The sequence below is a fragment of the Miniopterus schreibersii genome (genome assembly GCF_964146895.1).
Source record: "Miniopterus schreibersii genome assembly, chromosome: 4".
Classification (NCBI taxonomy): domain Eukaryota; kingdom Metazoa; phylum Chordata; class Mammalia; order Chiroptera; family Miniopteridae; genus Miniopterus; species Miniopterus schreibersii.
The window spans coordinates 18,189,157-18,203,971 of record NC_138105.1 but is presented as its reverse complement, the minus strand read 5'-3'; the positions used below and the strand labels follow the sequence as shown (position 1 = coordinate 18,203,971).

The 14,815-nt window shown below is 38.1% G+C and overlaps 2 pseudogenes across 2 annotated transcripts; both read right to left on the bottom strand.

Moving 5' to 3' along the window:
• Positions 1-1,094: 1,094 nt before the first annotated feature.
• LOC308555647 (general transcription factor IIH subunit 3 pseudogene) lies at positions 1,095-2,688 on the bottom strand (annotated as a pseudogene). Its single transcript has 3 exons — positions 2,632-2,688; positions 1,776-2,229; positions 1,095-1,524 (listed from the first exon to the last, which is right to left on the bottom strand). The product of its transcript is annotated as a general transcription factor IIH subunit 3 pseudogene (transcript).
• A 1,429-nt stretch (positions 2,689-4,117) lies between these two features.
• LOC308555988 (glyceraldehyde-3-phosphate dehydrogenase pseudogene) lies at positions 4,118-5,138 on the bottom strand (annotated as a pseudogene). The gene has a single exon. The product of its transcript is annotated as a glyceraldehyde-3-phosphate dehydrogenase pseudogene (transcript).
• Positions 5,139-14,815: the final 9,677 nt, after the last annotated feature.

The following is a 14,815-nucleotide window of genomic DNA, read 5'->3' as shown; positions in this document are numbered from 1 at the left end:
ACTTTTAAAAACAAACCAAACTAGCCACTGTTTCTGAGAACCCTTCCTACACTATGCTGGAATTCAAAAGAACTTTTAATAACTTCAAGGTTACATAGAAAAATGTTTTTTAGGGTTGAAATTACAAATAATTTTTCTTTTGAATTGAAAGAACTTTTCAGTATTTAGTCCAAAGCTTCTAGAGAACAGCTCTCCAATATTAATGCTTTTTTTCCTTTTCCTCTGTTAAAAAGGAAATAATTCAGTTTGTAGATGACACTTAACTATAAAGAATCCAATGTCCTCCTGTCCCCTGCCCTGGAAGTACCCCTCACAATCCAGACATTAACTTTCACAAGTGAGCGCTTCACACAACTGTTTTTGAAGAAGGAACTGCTACCAGGCTACTGTACTCACTCGCCTTACTCATTTAAAATGAGATTTTCTAAGTGATTCGGTGACAGGCTATTATTATTATTTGGATATCTTTGTCTAAACATGTACTAATGTTACACAAAATAATAAATAACTTCTAATATCTGAAGCTAAATCTCAATTTAGACAATAAGGATTTTATTAACATGACTATTGTCAAAGTTAACAGTTGATTCAGATAAGATGTTCCATATTGATTAATGCCGTTACTTCCCTTTTTTTAACGCTGTGTTCAAATTTCAGATGTAACATTTCAGACAGAACCTAGACTTGGGTAATAAGTTCTTAAGCCTATAATCAATTACTGATTTGACAAATGATTGTCCCTATTTTAAAAAGTCACAAATGTGTGCTTTCTTCCCCTTTTCTGGACAAAAATCAGTCTGAAAACATTTTAGGTTATGTATACTGCATAGAATGACTCCCTTACATAAATCAGTCACCCAGAAGTACAGGATGAGGATCATTTTTAAAGAATAATATGCTCTAAGAAACTTCATTAAAAATTCATATATATATACACACATATATATGTATATATGTATATATATATATATATGTGTGTGTGTGTGTGTGTGTGTGTGCGTGTGTGTATCTGTATTTATTTCAGAGCCTTCCTACAAAGACTGCCCCACACACAATTTTTATAAAAGCTCAAAAGATGGGGAAAAGTTGTATCATCATGCAGGCACTTTTAGTTTCTTTTTCTTGGCCTTTAATACAGGAGTTAGAGAAATCTTAAAGGCAGTCTCACAGGTAGTGCATATAGGGCTGAAATCGCAGAATACTGACAAGCAGACAGAACAGACATAGCCAATTTCAATAAGGTTTGCGTGACAGAAGCACACAGCTCATGAATTGTGGGTTGGAGGATTAACTAATATCTCTGATCCTGATAAGGAAGAAAAACCCTCTGTAAATACTGCAGAAGGGAGGGCATCTGAGGCACCTTCAACTACAGTCCCCCTGTGATGTTACAAGCGTATTGGAGGAGTCCTGGATCAGAGTCTAATACACAGGAATCAGTCAAAATATTGTTTCTGTGCTGCAAAGATGATAACATGCACTGTCTTCTGCAGCCTTAATCACCAATATCCTTGACTTCATTTCCTGATTTTTATTTTTATTTTGGTTAATCTTCATCTGAGGATTTTTTACATTGATATTTTTAGAGAGGGTGGAAGGGAGGGTGGGAGGGAGAGAGAAACATTGATATGAGAGAGACACATCCATTGATTGCCTCCTGCATGCAATGGGGATCAAATCTGCAACTCAGGTACATGGATGGGAGTCGAACCAGTGACCCTTCAGGGCTTGGGCCTATGTTAACTGCTGAGCCACACTAGCCAGGGCTTTTTTTCCTGATTATCTTTAACCTCCTTGTTCATTCTGTGAATGTAGCAAAGAGCTTTGGCATGGGATCTTGCCAGCAGAGTTACTATATGTTGACCTTTTATGTCAATCTTAGTCATTAAATCTTTAATCTCTTCAACAATAACTTCATTTGCTGCTGTTAACTCCTACTGTCCATCTTTACTCCCTGAAGGATTGAATTCAAAAGGAGGGTTGCCAGGGTCCCAGGAGAAGTCTCCAAGTTTGCCATTCTTTCCAGGATATAAGAATTGAATTTCTTGAATGTGGCTTGCTATCACAGCAAGTTCGTTGGAACAGTTCATGAAAATGAGAATTTCCTAGCACTATTAGTGCATCTATGCATTTTGATTCCTTTAATGCTTGCTTTCCCCACCAAACTGGGTTGGTATCAACTATGATAACTAGTAGATTCATTTCATCTTCTATTGTCTGTTTCCCCCACTAGACTATAACCACCACGAGGGCCTGCCATGTTCTCTGTTGTATTCAGAATCTTCCCTTTAAAACACACACACACACACACACACACACACACACACACACACACACAGATAAAAATTGTCCAATAATCTGACTCATCACTTGTGCAACCAAGACCACAAGTATAATATTTAAGAACAGATTTAATTTTATTAAGTATAACAATCCCATCATCAAGAAGCTTGAATTGTATTTCATATGTGGAACCAATGCCTAAGATGCTCATCTAAGAATCTCATCTGGTATCTATTTGGGGCTTATGGTTATCAGCCTTACAAAGAATAAGGAATGTGACTTATCAGCAGGCAGGAGTTCTAGCAAATTTTGGAAACCTAGCAAAAAGAATATATCATTCACATTTACTAGTGCTGAAGACAGAACTTGATTGAGATGAATATCTTGGTTTGGGTTTTCTAACATTGGAATAGATGACAAACAAGACAACAGCTCTGAAAGACAGAGGCTATTGAAAATGCAGTTTAGATTCCTTACATGATACTTTGACAGCTGCTAATTCTATGGACCAGTAGTGGCTCAGCACTGTATAGCTCTGGATTTATTGACCATACAAAGGCTTATATGTTAGTGAATACCCTTTGTTTCATCTATAAATCTAGTCAAACCATCACCACAACAAAACCTGCATAATACAGTCTTTTAATAATGAAGAATAATATTTTGGAATTATTCATAGTCAGAGGGATTAAGAAAATATCCAAAACATGGAAGTGAAGCAAAAAGTTAACTGTATGACTGTTCAAAATAATTTTAAGACATTTTCTACAAGCTTCTCTAAGAAATATCTTATACTAGACAGGGGCATAACTTAGTTTGCGTAGTTGATTAGGATCCAGAGTTTTTTTAGTTCTGTAAAACTGATTGCTATGTGGTGATGGTTTATCTGTCAAGTAGAGCAATTAACCATCAAAGTTTTGTTGTCCTGGTGAACATTAATCATTTTAAAATTTAATTTAGCAATCATATTTTAGCATTCTTCCCATCCCCCAATTATAAAATTCACATTTATTGTATTATTTTTGGCCAGTTTTGTCATTTTTCTAATTCCATTATCAATGAGCTAAGTAAAATTGACCAGTTCACTGTCTATTTGTATGAGAATTATGTTTTTAATATTTTGAAAATCATTCTTTGACAAAATGCAGAAATTAACAACACCCTCATACCTGTATCCCTGTCTGCACCTGTATAAAAATTTCTTTTGAATACAACACTGGAATAAAACTAATAGTTTGTAGCGTATTCTACTTAATTTGATTAAGTAGCTCTAGTTGGTCTCCAGAAGGGCTGCATCAGACTACACTCCCCACAACAATGCATGCGATTTCCTTTATTTCCCTATTCTTTTCCACATGTCTTTCGCATTTTGATATAAATGTTATATCATTTTGATGTGAAGTGTTATATCACTTTCTTTTAATTTCATGCCCATGATTATCAACAAATATTAATAATGAGGATTAATTTGGGGAGACTTTCTTTTATAGTATATCTTTTCTTTTGATTTTCCATTTTGGTCAGTGGACTGTATTGTCATTGTGATTCCTGTCTTTTTGTTGTTGATTTCCTTTATTTTCCAGATATTAGTTGTTTGTTTTTTCAGACATTGCAACTATATTCTCTTTAGCTGTTGTCTGTTCACTTTGCCATGGTTTTTCTTTTTTGGGGTGGCGGGGGTACAGTGAACTTTATTGATGGCACATGACAAGGTAGGGCTCCCTAAGCCCCTCAACTTCTTCAGGGGGTCTGGGATGGAAACCATGGAGGTCAGGCGTTCTGTGTTGGGGGATCGATTTGGGGCAAGAACTCCCCAGCAGCTGAGGGCCTCTTTCTCTCACAGGGGCTGGTGGTCCAGGGGGCTCTTACTCCTTGGAGGCCATGTGGACCATAAGGTCCACCACCCTGTTGCTGTAGCCAAATTCATTGTCATACCAGGAAACGAGCTTGACAAAGTGGTCATTGAGGGCAATGCCAGCCCCAGCATTAAAGGTGGAAGAGTGGGTGTCACTGTTAAAGTCACAGGAGACAACCTGGTCCTCAGTGTAGCCCAGGATGCCCTTGAGGGAGCCCTCTGATGCCTGCTTCACTACCTTCTTGATGTCATCGTATTTGGCAGCTTTCTCCAGGCAGCAGGTCAGATCCACAACTGACACGTTGGGGGTGGGGACATGGAAGGCCATGCCAGTGAACTTCCCATTCAGCTCAGGGATGACTTTGCCCACAGTCTTGGAAGCTCTAGTAGAAGCAGGAATAATGTTCTGGGCAGCCCCTCAGCCATCATGCTACAGCCTCCCAGAGGGGCCATCCATGGCCGCCTGGGTGGTAGTGATGGCAAGCACTGTGGTCATGAGTCCCTCCATGATGCCATAGTTGTCATGGATTACCTTGGCCAGAGGGGCCAAGCAGTTGGTGGTGCAGGAGGCATTGCTGACAACCTTGATGGAGTTGTCATACTTGTAATTGTTCACACCCATCACAAACATGGGAGCATCCAGAGAAGGGGCCGAGATGATGACCCTCTTGGCTCCACCCTTCAAGTGAGCCCCAGCCTTCTCCATGGCAGTGAAGACACCGGTAGACTCCACAACATACTCAGCACCAGCATCACCCCATTTGATGTTGGTGGAATCTCACTCCTGGAAGATGGAGATGGACTTTTCATTGATGACAAGCTTCCCGTTCTCAGCCTTGACTGTGCCTTTGAACTTGCCATGAGTAGAGTCATACTGGAACATGTAGACCATGTAGTTGAGGTCAATGATGGCAACAATATCCACTTTGCCAAAGTTAAAAGCAGCCCTGGTAACCAGGTACCCAATATGGCCAAATCCGTTCACTCCAATCTTCACCATCACATTACTGGTTTGCGGCTGGTACTGCACGGGAAGACTCAACTGTCTGATGAACAAGAGGAGCAGAGAGCCTGCCATGGTTTTTCATAGAACAAAATCCTTCCTTAATGTGTATTCCAGGACTTGGTACTTAGTCTGCTCCTGTGGTAGTATAATTTAGTGTCATTATTTCAAATAGTATTTAAAATTATTTAAATGGCTAACCCTATAGCTTAAAGACTTAGAAAGAGAACAACAAGAAAAGCCCAGAGTAAGTAGAAGGAAGGAAATAATAAAGATCAGAACAGAAAATAATGACACAGAGGCTAAAATAAACAATACAAAAGATCAATAAAACCAAGAGCTGGTGCTTTGAAAAGATAAACAAGGGAGATTACAGATGGTGGCTGATGCATGGAAGCTACGCTGACACTCTTCTGGGACCAAACTGGAATTACAACTAAAATATAGAAAAACCATCCTGAATAATCAACTGCAACAGAAGATGAGCCGGAGAGCACCCTCATAACCAAGGAGGAAAACTGGAGACCACATAGAGACTGGTAGGAAGCGCAGAGGTGGGAGAGGGCCGGTTGGGCTCCCACAGGCAGTAGCTGAAGGTCCAGAGGGATATCTCAGCTGTGGGGTTTCCCACTGAGGACTCTGGGGCCTAAACCCCAGGCTGGGCTTCCCAGCCAAGAGCACAGGAACTGAGAAAGGTGCCCACATAACATCTGGCTGTGAAAAGCATAGGGGTTTCTGTCTGCCAGGGAGAGATGGCTGGAAATGCAGGCACCCTCTTAAAGAGACAACACACAAAGTTTTGTATGCAGCCATTCACCTTGGGCCATAGCAGAGAGAGGGCAGAGTGGACTGGAGCCCTGTGAAGAGAATCTAGGGTTATAGGCTCTGGAGATAGAGCTCAGAGGGCACCCTGAGTCATTCCTCCTTATTACAGAGGCAGACATTTACCTTCCAAGCAGCTTTTGCCTGAGGGGGAAGCAATTGCCCCACCCCACTGGAAAACTGCTTGCCCTACCCCGTGGAGTTTCTATAGCCTGAGGCTCATTAAGGAATCAGATTAATCAGCCTTCAGGCAGAGGTAGACTTCAAAGTGCTTTGAGTCTTTGCCTGATCTGCTTCTGGACATGAGCCTTGGAAAAGCAGAATTTGGTGGGCACCTTGGTCGTGTTCAAATGCACCCAGCCCTAACAGAAGGGACCTCAAGCCATGGGTTGTTGATAACTCCAAACAGGGTACTCAAGGCCAGTTACAAACAGCCTCTGACATTGGCCTGCACCAGAGACCTTCCAAAAAGACTGAGAGTCCTAGCAGGCCTTCCTTATACATAGAAACAAACCCAAATAAGCAGCAAAAATGGAGAGACAAAAAAACAAGCCCCAAATGAAAGAACAAGAGAAGTCATCAGAAAAAGAGCTAAATGAAATGGAGATAAGCAATCTATCAGAAAGAGTTCAGAATACTGATTGTAAGGATGCTCAACAGAATGAAGAAGGATATAAAAACTATGAAGGAAATGAAGAATAACATAGCAGAAATAAAGAATACATTGGAAGGAATAAACAGCAGATTAGAGGAAGCTAAGGACAGGATCAGTGAATTAGAAGACAAGGTAGAAAAAATCACTCAATCAGAGAACCAAAAAGAAAACACAATTAAAAAAACAAGAGGACAGTCTAAGGGAGCTATGAAACAACATGAAACATAACAATATTCACGTTATTGGAGTGTCAGAGGAGGTCAAAAGTAAGCAAGGGTTAGAGAACCTGTTTGAAGAAATAATGGCAGAAAACTTCCCTAACCTGGTGAAGGAAAAACTCACACAAGTTCAGGAGGCACAGAGAGTCCCAAGCAAGAAGAATCCAAAGAGGATCACACCCAGGCACATCATAATTAAAATGCCAAAAATTCAAAACAAAGAGAGAATATTAAAGCTAGCAAGAGAAAAGCAATTTGTTATCTACAAAGGAGCTCACATGAGAAACTCTACAGGCCAGAAGGGAATGGCATGAAGTATTCAAGGTAATGCAAAACAAGGATCTGAAACCAAGACTACTCTATCCAGCAAGGCTATCATTCAAAATAGATGGTGAAATAAAGAGCTTCCCAGACAAAAAAGGCCAAAGGAGTTTATCACCACCACATCAGCATTGCAGGAAATGTTAAAGGGACTGCTGTAATAATAATAAGAAATAGAGAGAGAAATATAGGCATAAAGAATTAAAATGGCAATAAATAAGGACCTATCAGTAATAACCTTAAGGACTTTAAGGGAGAAATCAACAGCAATACAGTCAGTCGTGGACTTTAACACCCCACTGACTTCACTGGATAGATCTTCCAGACAAAAAAATCAACACTATCTAACCCTACAATTTAAAGAATTAGAAAGGTCTCCTGTAAAGCCGTCTGGACCAGGGCTTTTGCTTGCTGGGAATTTTTTTAAATTACTCCTTCAATTTCATCAGTTTGTATTGGTCTATTCAGGTTTTCCGATTCTTCATGATTTAGTTTTACATGATCTCACTCATATGTGGAATCTAATAAACAAAATAGACTGAGGAACAAAATAGATCCAGAGACATAGAAGCATGGAACAGAATGATGAATCTCAGTGGGAAGGCAGGGATGGGTGAGTGAGTGGGTGAGGAGAGATTAATCAAAAAACTTATATGCATATATGCATAACCCATGGACACAGACAATAGTGTGGTGAAGACCTAGGGGGAGGGCGGGTGTGTGTGGGGGAGGGGATCAATGGGAGAAAAAGGGGGGATATCTGTAACACTTTCAACAATTATGATAAATGAATAAAAAAAAGAAAAGATAAACAAGATTGATGAAACGTTAGCCAGACTCGTAAAGAAACAAAGAGAGAGGCCCCAAATAAACAACATCAAAAATGAAACAGGTGAAGTAACAACTGACCCAACAGAAATACAAAGGATTGTAAGAAAATACTATGAACAACTATACACCAGCAAGCTGGACAACCTGGATGAAATGGACAAATTCCTAGAAAAATACAACCTTCCAAAACTCAGTCAGGAAGAGCCAGAAAATCTGAATAGACTGATAACTGCTGATGAAGTTGAAGCAATAATAAAAAAATTCCCAGCACACAAAAAACCTGGTCCAGAAGGCTTCACAAGGGAGTTTTACCAAACATTCAAAGAAGAACTAACACCTATCCTCCTCAAACTATTCCAAAAAATCAAAGAGGAAGGAACAATTCCAAGCTATTTTTATGAGGCTAGCATTAGTCTAATTCCAAAACCAGATAAAGACACTACAAAGAAAGAAAATTACAGGCCAATAAGCCTGATGAACATAGATGCTAAAATCCTCAACAAAATTTTAGCAAATCGCATCCAGCAATATATTAAGAAGATCATACACCATGACCAAGGGGGATTTATTCCAGGGATGCAAGGCTGATACAATATTCACAAATTCATAAACGTGATATATCACATAAACTAATTGAAAGAAAAAAAATCACATGATCATATTAATAGACACAGAAAAAGCATTCGACAAAATCCAACACCCAGTTCTAATAAAAACTCTCAGCAAAGTGGGAATAGAGGGATCATACTTCAACATAATAAGGCCATATATGACAAACCTACAGCCAATATCATACTCAGTGGGCAAAACCTAAAAGCATTTCCCCTAAGAACAGGAACAAGACAGAGGTGTCCACTTTCACCCCTCTTATTCAACATAGTACTGGAAGTCCTAGCCACAGTGATCAGACAAGAAGAAAACAAAAGGCATCCAAATTGGAAAGGAGGAAGTAAAAATGTCATTATTTGCAGATGACATGTTATTGTATGTGGAAAAATCCTAAAGACTCCACCAAAAAACTACTAGATTTAATAAATGAATTTGACAAGGAAGCAGGATACAAAATTAACACCAAGAAATCAATAGCATTTTTATACACCAATAATGTACTTTTAGAAAGAGAAACTAAAAAAAAAAAAAATCCTATTTTCCATTGCAAAAAAAAAAAAAAAAAATCAAGATACTTAGGAATAAACTTAACCAAAAAAGTAAAAGACCTGTACTCAGAAAACTACAGGACGTCGCAAAAAGAGATAGAGGAAGATATAAACAAGTGGAAGAATATACTGTGTTCATGGAGTGGAAAAATTAACATCATTAAAATGTCCATACTACCCAAAGCAATCTATAAATTCAATGCAATCCCTATTAAAATACCAACAGCATATTTCACAGATCTAGAGCAAACACTTCAAAAATTTATATGAACTAAAAAAGACCCTAAATAGCCATGGTCATCTTGAGAAAGAAGAACAAAGTTGGAAGGATCACAATACCAGATATCAAGTTATACTACAAAGCCACTGTAATCAAAACAGCCTGGTACTGGCACAAGAACAGACATATAGATCAGTGGAACAGAACAGAGAACCCAGAAATCGACCTAAGCCATTACGCTCAATTAATATTTGACAAAGGAGGCAAGAACATACAGTGAAGTAAAGACCGTCTCTTCAATAGTGTTGGGAAAATTGGACAGGTACATGCAAAAAAATGAACTAGACCACCAACTTACACCATACACAAAAATAAACTCAAAATGTATAAAACACTTAAATGTAAGACATGAAACCATAAAAATCCTAGAAGAAAACGTAAGCAGCAAAATCTCAGACATCTCTTGTAGCAATATGTTTGCTGATACATCTCCTAGGGCAAGAAAAACAAAGGAGTAAATAAACAAATGAGACTACATCAAAATAAAAACTTCTGCACAGCAAAAGAAACCATCAACAAAATGAAAAAGGAGCCCACTGTATGGGAGAACATACTTGCCAAGGACACATCTGATAAAGGGTTAATATCCAAAATATGTAAGGAACTCATACAACTTAACAAAAGGAAGAAAATTCAATTAAAAAATGGGCAAAGAACCTAAATAGACACTTCTCCAAAGAGGACATACAGATGGCTAAGAGACATGAAAAAATGCTAAGTTACTAATCATCAGAGAGATGCAAATTACCACGAGTTATCACTTCACACTTGTCAGAATGGCTACCATCAAATCAAAAAACAAGTGCTGGTGAGGATGTGGAGAAAGGGGAACCCTAGTATGCTGCTGGTGGGAATGCAGACTGGTGCAGCCACTATGGAAAACAGTGTGGAGTTTCCTCAAAAAATTAAAAATGGAACTGCCATTTGACCCAGTGATCCCAATTCTAGGAATACATCCTAGAAGGAACCCAAAACACCAATCTCAAAGAACTTATGCACCCCTATGTTCATAGCACAATTTACAATAGCTAAGATCTGGAAATAGCCCAAGTGCCCATCAGTAGATGAGTGGATAAAAAAGCTGTGTTACATTTACACCATGGACTACTATGCAGCTGTAAAAAAGAAGGATCTCTTACTCTTTGGGACAGCATGGGTGGAACTGGAGAGTATTATTGTAAGCAAAATAAGCCAGTACCACATGATCTCACTCATGTCAAATATAATGAACAAAATAAACTGATGAACAAAATAGATCCAGAGACACAGAAGCATGAACAGACTGAGGGATCTCAGACAGAAGACAGGGATGGGGGAGCGGGTGGGGAGAGATTAATCAAAGAACTTATATGCTTAATGCATAACCTGTGGACCTAGACATTGTATGGAGAAGGTCTGGGGGTGGAGTGGATGCAGGGTGGAAGGGATCAATGGGGGAAAAGAGGGACATTTGTAAAAAATAAATAATTTAAAAAAGAAATGCAATTTAAAATAAAAAATTATTTAAATGGTATTTAAAATTATTTGCCAACAATTTCCAAATTTATAACTTCAATTTAAATATTTTCTCAAAGTGCAGACTCATACATCCAACTGCATACTAGACATTTCCATGAGGAATGACTGATATACATCTGTAATTAAAAAAAAAAAATTTTTTTTAAATATATCTTTATTGATTCAGAGAGAGGAAAGGAGAGAGAGAGAGAGAGAGAGAGAAACATCAATGATGAGAGAGTCATTGATTGAGCCCACAACCTGGGCATGTGCCCTGACTGGAAATTGAACCTGGATCACCTGGATCCTAGGTCGATCCTCAACCGCTGAGCCATGCCCGGCCGGGCTACATCTATAATTTAATATATCTGGATCACACACTTGATTTTTGTCCCACAAATTTGCTCTTCTCACAGTCTTTCCTATTTGAATTGAAGACAACTTTACTGTTTTTGTTGCTAAAGCAATAAACTGTTGAGTCATTCTTGGCTCACTTTCTTTTTTTAAAAAAAATGTCTATATTGATTTTAGAGAGAGAGGAAGGGAAAGAGAGAAACATCGATCAGTTGCCTCCTGCATGCACCCCAACTGGGGATCAGACCCACAACCTAGGCATGTGCCCTGATGGGCAATCAAACTGGGCACTTTACCACTCAAGGAACGATGCTCAACCAACTGAGCTACACTGGCCAGGGCTTGGCTCACTTCCTTTTAAATATCAGGTCAAAATTAATATATAAATTTCATTATAATAATTTGTCTTCATCAACAGATATGTATTGAGTATCTATACTAGGCACCCTTCTAGGAATTGGGTATATACCACTGAATAGAGTAGACAAAAAGCCAAACCCTTGAGGAAATTTTATTATAAGGAGAGACAAACAACAAATAAGACAATAAAAAGTGAATTATAATTAATAAGATGAAGATAATATATGTTTTGGTAGAAAGAAAGGGTAGAACTAATTAAGAGGATCAAGAATCTGTGTGGGATGGGAGGTACATGTTGCAATATTAAATAGCTAAATAGGATAATCATGGTAGGTCTCATTAGGAAGTTCAATTTAAGCAAAGACTTGAAGCAGAGTGAGGAAGTTACCCAAGTGGTTTTCTGGGGGAACACATTCCAGGAAGACAGAAAATCTAAAGCAAAGGCCCTAAGGAAGATGTGTGCTTGGTGTGTTCAAGGAACAGCACTGATGTTGGTGTGGTTGAAGCAGAGAAAGATAGTAAGGAGAGCAGTAGGAAATGAGGTAAGTGTGGGAGAACCAGACAATTTGGTCTGTGTTACAGTAAGGCTTTGCCTTGTGCTCTGAGTGAAACAGTGAGCTAGAACTTCTTTTTTCAGGACAGAAGTGATATGGTTAAAGTCAATCTGTCTGCATGTTGAAAATAAATGTAGGGAGGAAAGGGTAAAAGTGGGAAGATACGATAAAAGCCTAGTTCAGTAATCCTCATGAGAGATTATGATGACTTTGACCAGGGTAACAGTGGGGAAAATAAAAGTCATATTCTCAATACTTTTTCAACTGTTGCAAATATGAAATCTACAGAAAACTTGCAAGAATAAGACAATGAACATTTATATATCTTTCACTTAAGGTTCACTAATTGTTAACACTTGCTATATAGTGTATATATATATATATACACACACACACACACACACATATATGTATATATATATATATATGAGAGAGATTAAATGTTAAATGATTTTTACAATGTTAGATAAATATTACAAATGTTAAATCATTTAACAGTCAGTTAAACACATAACACTCATACTGAAATACTTCAGGTACCTGTCTTCTAAGAACAAAGACATACTGTCTTGGTCATTTTTGTGTACCAACTTGCCTGGTCCATGGGGTGCCCAGATATTTGGTTAAACATTATTCTATGTGTGTCTTTGAGGGTGTTTCAGGATGAGATTAACATTTGAATTCGTAGAGTGAATAAAGATTGTCTTCCTCAGTGTGGGTGGGCGTTATCCAATCTGTTGAAGGTCAAAATAAAATAAAAGGCTAAACTAGAGAGAATTCACTCTCTTTGTCTCATGGTCTTTGATTAGTTTTCTTCTGCCTTCAGAGTCAGACGGGAACTCACACCATTAGCAGCTCTCCTGGTTCCCAGGGCCTTCAGACTGCAGATCTTGGGACTTCTCAACCTCCATAATCACATGAGGTAATTCCTATTTATTTGTGTTGATTTAAATAAATTGATAGCTTTAAATATTTTTTGTTAAATATTAGATTAAGATTATCTAGTCACAGTAGTGTTTACAAATGTGAAAGTTTTCTCTGAGGTTACAGACAAATCAGGCCATGGTTCTAGGGTGGAAAGTCAGTTGAATGTCACCACCCCCACCCTGTGGACCCTCCCCTAGAGCCTACTAACAACTTGACATCATAATCTGGCCTCTAGAACTGTGAGAGAATACATTTCTTTTGCTTTAACCCATCAAGCTTGTGGTAATTTGTGGTAACAAATTATTAATTTACCCTAGCAAATCAATAAAAATGCTTTCCCGCCTTATTTGATTTTACTTTTCAGTTTATTTATGTAGTCCACCTAGTCAGTGTTCAGGGTCAGAATCCAACAATTGCAGGCATTTTTGATTGGGAGGATATTCATATGGGAAATTTTATGCTTACAAGATTATTGGAGCTCCAGCCAGGGTGGCTCAGTGGGTTGGGTGTCATCCTGTGCATCAAAAGGTTGCCAGTTCTATACATGATCATGGCACATGCCTGGGTTGCTGGCTCAGTCCCAGGTAGGGGGCGTGCAGGAGGCAGGTGATTGGTGTTTGCTTTCACATCAATGCTTCTTTTTCTCTCCCTCTCACTTCCTCTCTCTAAAATTCAATTTAAAAACCTTTAAAAAAAGAGATTATTGGAAAGTTGTAAGTAGTAAGCTGCACAAAACTAACTTACTAGTAAAACTTTTTCCTCTGAGAATGCTGTATGAGATATACCACTCTAGTTCTGGAACTTATATCTCCACAACAGCCTTTGGACTCAGAATTAAGGAGAGTGAACACTGAATATGTTATCTAGGAATTAAGGAATCAGATTAAGAAGTAATACACTTCAGTTAAGGCCTCTATTTTTTGAAATGACTGAAAGTGTGAGAGCATGTTTGAAAGGTGTCAGGTATCTCAAAAGAATTTTTAATCCAAATTATTATCTCTAAAAATGACCGCTTATAGAATTCTCTCATTTTATAACATGTAATTTATAACAGAAACTCTGTAACCAATATCATAAATATAATCTTTTTCAAATTTGAGAAAAAAATTTGCTCTAAGTAGAAATGATATAATCATAAAGAATGTGTACTGACCTTCAGTGATGAATATCAATTTAGTCAACATCAGAGAACTCATACTGGTTGGGAAAAACAATGAATGTAAGGAATGTAAACAGATGTTTAAATTTAATTCAGTCGTGCCCTCGGTGGATGGCTCAGTTGGTTGGAGTGTTGTCCTGTACACCAAAAGGTTGCGGGTTCAATTTCTAGTCAGAGTACATACCTAGGTTGCATGTTCCATCTCGGTCAGAATGAGAGGTAACTAATTAATGTTTCTCTCTCTCTCTTTCTCTCTCTCTCTCTCTCTCTTCCTCTCTCTAAAAAAATGAATGAAAGAATAAGTAAGTAAATAAATAAATTTAATTCAATCCTTACTACGCCATAGAGAATTCATACTGGTGAGAAATTTTATGAATGTTAATGTGAGAAAGTCATTATGTGGGTAATTTAGTGAACACCAGAAAATTTATACTGATGAGAAATCCTGTGAACATAAGTAGTAGGAATATTTTTAAAACTAATTGAGTTCTTTCCGCAAACCATAGAATTTACATGTTTGATAAGCTTTATGAATATTA